At 39.3% G+C, this 6,041-nt stretch overlaps 1 pseudogene across 1 annotated transcript; it reads left to right on the forward strand.

Moving 5' to 3' along the window:
- The first annotated feature begins 1,230 nt into the window (after positions 1-1,230).
- On the forward strand, positions 1,231-1,961 carry LOC309969544 (large ribosomal subunit protein uL14-like; annotated as a pseudogene). The gene has a single exon. The product of its transcript is annotated as a large ribosomal subunit protein uL14-like (transcript).
- Positions 1,962-6,041: the final 4,080 nt, after the last annotated feature.

The raw sequence follows: 6,041 nt of genomic DNA on the forward strand, positions 1-6,041 counted from the left end.
GACTTCTGGTTTCCAGAACAGGTTGTTGTAATTTTTTGCAATGGCTCCAGGAAACTAAGACAACTCCTCAGTGGCTATATCCATATGTAAAGTCAAGTGTCTCCCACAGTTCCCAGGCAGTGGCAATGGTTCTTCCACGTTGTACACTGTTGATACTATTCGGCATCCAACATTGTCATATTACACTCAGCCTGTCAGCATCCCTTTCTGGGTCCTGCAGAACATCATGGTTGTCGTTAACTCTCAGGACGGTTTTCAAGCTCTTTAGCAATAGTGTACTTGTGCGTCTTTTTATTTGAAGAGTATTCCTCTGAATGGTTCCTCTATAGTTTTGATCCCTGTGATAAAATTTATCAATTTCATAAGAAAAACATTTTTTTGCAATTTTTTTTGGGGGGGGAAGAAAACTTGGTTTATAAGAGGTCTTGTGCTTTGCAAGAAAATTATATGAAAGCTTCAATAGTTTTATGTCGCTGTGGGAAAAATTCTTAACAGACCATCTAGACTAGAGGCAAATGAATTAACAATTCATTGAAATTCAACTCTCAGATGTTCATCGTTCTACCTCCTTTTTGAAACCATCTTGTTTTACTTGTACAAAATCAATAAAATACAGATTCTATTTGTCCTAAATTACAGAGCTTCCCATCATTTTTGCCTGAAAACTTGTTCAAAAGTTTCTTTTGTAAACTTCATGTTTACAAACTTACTATGAATTGTAGCATTTATCGATTCATTTTTGGCCTCAAAATCCACTAAGAATGGTATAAACACTTGAAAATAACCTAGTAAATTTGATTATTTGTACCCAATCTGGCACAGCGGTTTCAAACCTAGATTTTTTAAAGAAACCTTTGTATCCACACGTGCACTGAGAGACATGAACAAGAGTGTTCAAGCAGGATGATTTGTAAATGCAAGTGAACTGAAAGCAACAGAATGTCTACTAACAATAGAATAGATACATGAAAAATTGTGGTATATTCATAAGTTCATTCTGCTATACGAATATGTACAGCAGAGAAAATAGAATGAATCAGAGCTAAGTACATCAGCATGGGTGAATCCCAAAGCATTGTGAATGAATCTCAAAATGTCCAGTGAGAATAGAACCACTATTGCTAATATTTTCAAATCTAAGAACAGTATTGGTTCTTTATTTTTCTTTACCCGTTGTAGGAACTGTGACTTGTCTGGAAATTTGATTATACTGTATTTTCAAAGAAAGTCCATGCAAACCAACCAGACACCAGGAGAACTCAAAAGGTAACATTATTTTGGTAAACTCAACAAATTCCAGAGGCTATTCCTTAGGCAAGTAATTTGTACATCAAGAATCAGAAAGAGGGCACTCAAGATGTCAAAGCGAGGATGTGGTGGGTCCTCTGGTGCGAAATTCCAGATTTCCTTGGGTCTTCTGGTTGGAGCTGTGATCAATTGTGCTGACAAAACAGGAGCCAAAAATCTGTATATCATCTCTGTGAAGGGGATCAAGGGACGACTGAGTAGACTTCCTGCTGCTGGTGTGAGTGACATGGTGATGGCCACAGTCAAGAAAGGCAAACCAGAGCTCAGAAAGAAGGTACATCCAGCAGTGGTAATTCGACAAGGAAAGTGATACCGGAGAAAAGATGGTGTGTTTCTTTATTTTGAAGATAATGCAGGGGTCATAGTAAACAATAAAGGCGAGATGAAAGGTTCTACCATCACAGGACCAGTTGCAAGGGAATGTGCAGACTTGTGGCCCAGGATTGCATCCAATGCTGGCAGCATTGCATGATTCTTCGGTGCATTTGTAAAAGAAAAAAATAATAATAAAAATTATTTGCTCCAAAAAAAAAAGAATCAGAAAGAATGTCATCATTTCTCAGAAGTGATCTCACATTAACACAATTTGCAGAGACTGGTGAGTAACTCAGAATGTCAGTTTATTAATTTATAATGAGTAACGTAACTACCACACTGACCAAAATACTCAAGCGTGTAAAACACATGAATCAGAACACAAGTCATCGGATGTTCTTGATGTGTATTCAGTAAGAACAAGGACGCTTAAATGTATATTCAGATGTTTAATGACACCTCAATGAGAGTCCACCTTCCAAAGGAACTAGGAAAGTCAATATACTGGAGAAGGCAGATCCTCCTTGAATGCAGATTGAAGGAGTACTACAACTTATCTATGCTCTAAGCCTATGCTTCTGGAGTTCAAGCACACCTGAGGACACTCCTGCAGCACAATGCCTGGCACAAAGAACACCTGCAATAAATACATGGCAAAGGGGGACTTCCCTGGCAGTTCATTGGTTAAGACTCCATGCTTCCACCGCAAGGGTTGAGGGTTCGATCCCTGGTCAGAGAACCAGGATTCCGCACGCCATGTGGTGCAGCAAAAAACAAAAAAATTACATCACATTATATATGACGTAAAACGTTTGCTGTTTGCTTCTTTTTCCCCCTACTCAATAATTCAGCAACTATCTATAAAATTGTCTCCTGAACACAACGTACTGCTGGGAGATGAAGAGTATACAGTTGAGAAAGACACTACCCCTGCCATTATATAATAACCAGCAAGTGGTTTTACAAAGCACTTTCACAGTTACCTCATTTGAACCTTGCAAGATCTTGAAACATTCTTATCATCCTTTTCTTATGAATGAGGAAATCAAGCCTCAAGTTATTTAAATAACTTGCCTATGGTCATTCAACTAGTAATGGTAGAGCCTGGATTTGCACCCAAGTCTTTTGGCTAATATATATACGTGCTGTATATATATATATATATATCTCAAAGAAACAGAGAAGGAAATAAGATTACTCAAAGCCAACAAACATAGTCTATCTTCCTAGAGCATCAAATAAAAGCAAGTGAAAATAATATTTAAAATATTATATACGCACACATATTATATTATATTATTTATATTGTATTATATTATATTATATTATACTCAGTGCTAACTATGGAGAATGAAAAATTCTATGCACATTTCTGATAAAACACTAAGCCAAAGTGAAAATATTTGATTGGCTTCTGTGCCTCCTTTCCTTCAGCAGTATGAATCACTTTATTCTGCTCTGCTCTCTAGATTCACCATTTCCCTTCTCTTTCTTAATATAGTGAACCAAGTTGACTGGATTTATGCCCTGGAAGGAGGCTGACACAGTCAGTGGCTCAGTGCACAAGTTCTAGATCTAGATCTAGACCTCCTAAGGCGGCATCCCGTTTCCATCACTGTTTAGCTGTGTGACTGTGTTTGTGCCTTAATTTCCTCATCTATAAAATAGAGATGAGAATAGTACCTACCTCACAGTGTTGTTGAGTTAATACATATAGAACAACATTTAGACAAGTGCTCCTATAAACGTTGACAATTCTTTTTCAAACTAGCAGTGACATCCATTTGTCCTACCTCCTTGAAACTGTGCCCTAACAACCTTGATAATGAAGAAGGCCATGGTAATAATAATCTTGTGCTCAGTGCCTGTGATGTATGAGCGCTATCCAAGAGGCTTTGGATACAATACCTCATTTAACTGTTATAATAAATTCTCTGCTGTATTCATTTGCATACAAAATCTGAAAACAAGGAAACTAAGATTTAGAGAATTTAAGAAAGTTGCCCAAGATTACACAAGTAGTAAATTATGGAGCCAAGATTTGGAATGGATTCTTTCCAACTGTAGACCCTGTGTTTTTCCCCTTGGATAGAGCTTGGGGTATCCTCCAACTGTTTGCTTAAATGTTTACAAACAAACAATCTTACGGTATATTCCACAGATAGGTAATCCCACCTAGCATGAATTTTTCTATTCAATTTTCTGAGCACACCTCATTTCCCATAGTTTCAGATTTGCAGATAGAGGGCCTACCTTACTGCAGCCTTCTTGCATTCGGCTAGAGACCACAGAAAGAGAGAGAGAGAGAACATCAAAATGAGCCTTCAGAAACAAATTTATTTCATTGAAAGAGGTCCATTTTCCTAGAAGAAAGTAGAACTGCCTGTGCCTGAAGGCCCTGGGTTGTAAGCAAGCTAAAAATGTCAAAGATTTAAAAAAAGAAAGTCTTGGCAAAAACCTCATCAATCAAGCAATGAGGGCTTACCAGCAAGTTCCGTGACACTGAGAATCAGATTGAGAATTATTCATCAAAGAAGCCACTGTCCGTTCCTCACATTTGTATTCAGATTCACAATTTTCCTGTGCATGCCGTAGTTTAATGATCAGGGACGAAAAGTGACCTGAAGAACCCAGCATGTATATTCTGTTTATTTGTCACAGACACTAACCTGTCTGTGTCTCCACAGACATCTGTGGAGGAGGTCTCCACAAAGCCATCCACCCAGAGGGGAGCTTGGTCTTCACAGAATCTGCACTACCTCAGAGCCCTGCTGACTAGTCAAGAAACTTAGGGAAATGCTGTTGAGTGAAAAAACCATGGAGGGGCAGGTGCAGAGCGGGCACAGCTGTGCTCCCTGATGAGTCCCCAGGGTCTAAAATGGTCAGCTAGGGGACTTCCCTGGTGGCCCAGTGGTTAAGACTCCACGCTTCTGCTACAAGGGGCATGGGTTCTACCCCTGGTAGGGGAACTAAGATCCCACATGCCACGCAGCATGGCCAAAAATTTTTAAAATAATAAAATGAAATAAAATGGTCGGCCAGGTATCATGTCTCTGCTTTGAAAAAATATTAGGGAACCCAACAAATTTAATTTAATTTAATTTAAAATTTGATGACCAGAGCCTTCAAAAAGCATTTCCCCGTAGAGTCTCCATTTGGTCCCACAAACTTGAAGGCAGATACTGTTTTCCCCATGTTCTAAATGAAGTGACTGAGGCTCTGTCCAGGGTGATGAAGCAGTAAAGGAGGCAGCAGGGGTCTGAGCCCAGCTGAATGTCTCTGAAACCCCTCCTGTTACTGCCCTGGGCTCAAGTACATCCAATGCCCATCCTGAGCTCCAGCTGTATGCCAGGCACTGTTCTGGGTGCTCAGAGAAATGGAGACAGGACATAGTCCCTGAGAGATGGGACAAATCATCAGGCATGTCAAATCCTCCGCAGTGGTTGTCAGCAGGGCATTCTACCATGGGGCGAGGCAGTGACACCAAAGCTGGGGCCTGAGAGATGACCAGAAATTGGTCAGACAAAGGGAGTGTTCCATGAAGGCTTTGAGCCCAAAACCTCAACCTGAGCAGTCTCCAATCTGACAGCCAGATAACGTTCCCCTCCTATTGAGGGCTCCTGCGATTCATCTACTGCGCATTTTCACACGGCTGGCCAAATATTTTTTAAAGAACCATTTTTCCTAGGAAAAAAAATATACATATATATAATACACACATAGTATGTGTATGTATATATGTATATGTGTGTGTATTTACATAAATATTCATGTATATATGTGTCTATATACATGTAGAAATAGAGATATAGATCTAGATACAGATAAACTACATACGGAAGGACAAAAAAGCCATTAAATTCATTGAGTACTATTTTTCTATGTGGAACTTTAGCTAGTTTTTTCATTCATTCAATTATTTAAGAAACACTTAAAAAGTATTTAATGAGCATCTATATATGTCGAGCATTGTGCTAGGCAGTGAGGATACAGCAACAAATAAGATCCTGTTCTCATGGTACTTACATTCTACTGGGGGAAGCATATACAAGTAAACCTAAATAAGCAAGATACTTACAAATTACAATAAATACTAGAAAGTAAATGAAGGGATGAGAAAGAGGAAAACGTCGGGGGCCACCTTAGGTAGAATGTCAGAGTAGACTTCTCTGAGGAGGTGATGTCTGAACTGAGACCTTGCAATTTCAAGAGCACTCCAGGTGGATGGGACAACAAGGATACGGGTCTAAAGGCAGAAAAGAGCTCGATGTGTTAATGCTCTGGTCTTCAACCTTGGCTGCCCCTTTGATTACCCTGGAGAGCTTTCTAAAACTACAGATGCCCAGGCTTCACTCAAGTGCTAGGTATTTTTTAAGTGATCGCTCCAGCTGATTTTAAAGTGCCATTAGATTGAGTAT

The sequence above is a fragment of the Leucopleurus acutus genome (assembly GCF_964270905.1).
Source record: "Leucopleurus acutus genome assembly, chromosome: 1".
Taxonomy (NCBI): Eukaryota; Metazoa; Chordata; class Mammalia; order Artiodactyla; family Delphinidae; genus Leucopleurus; species Leucopleurus acutus.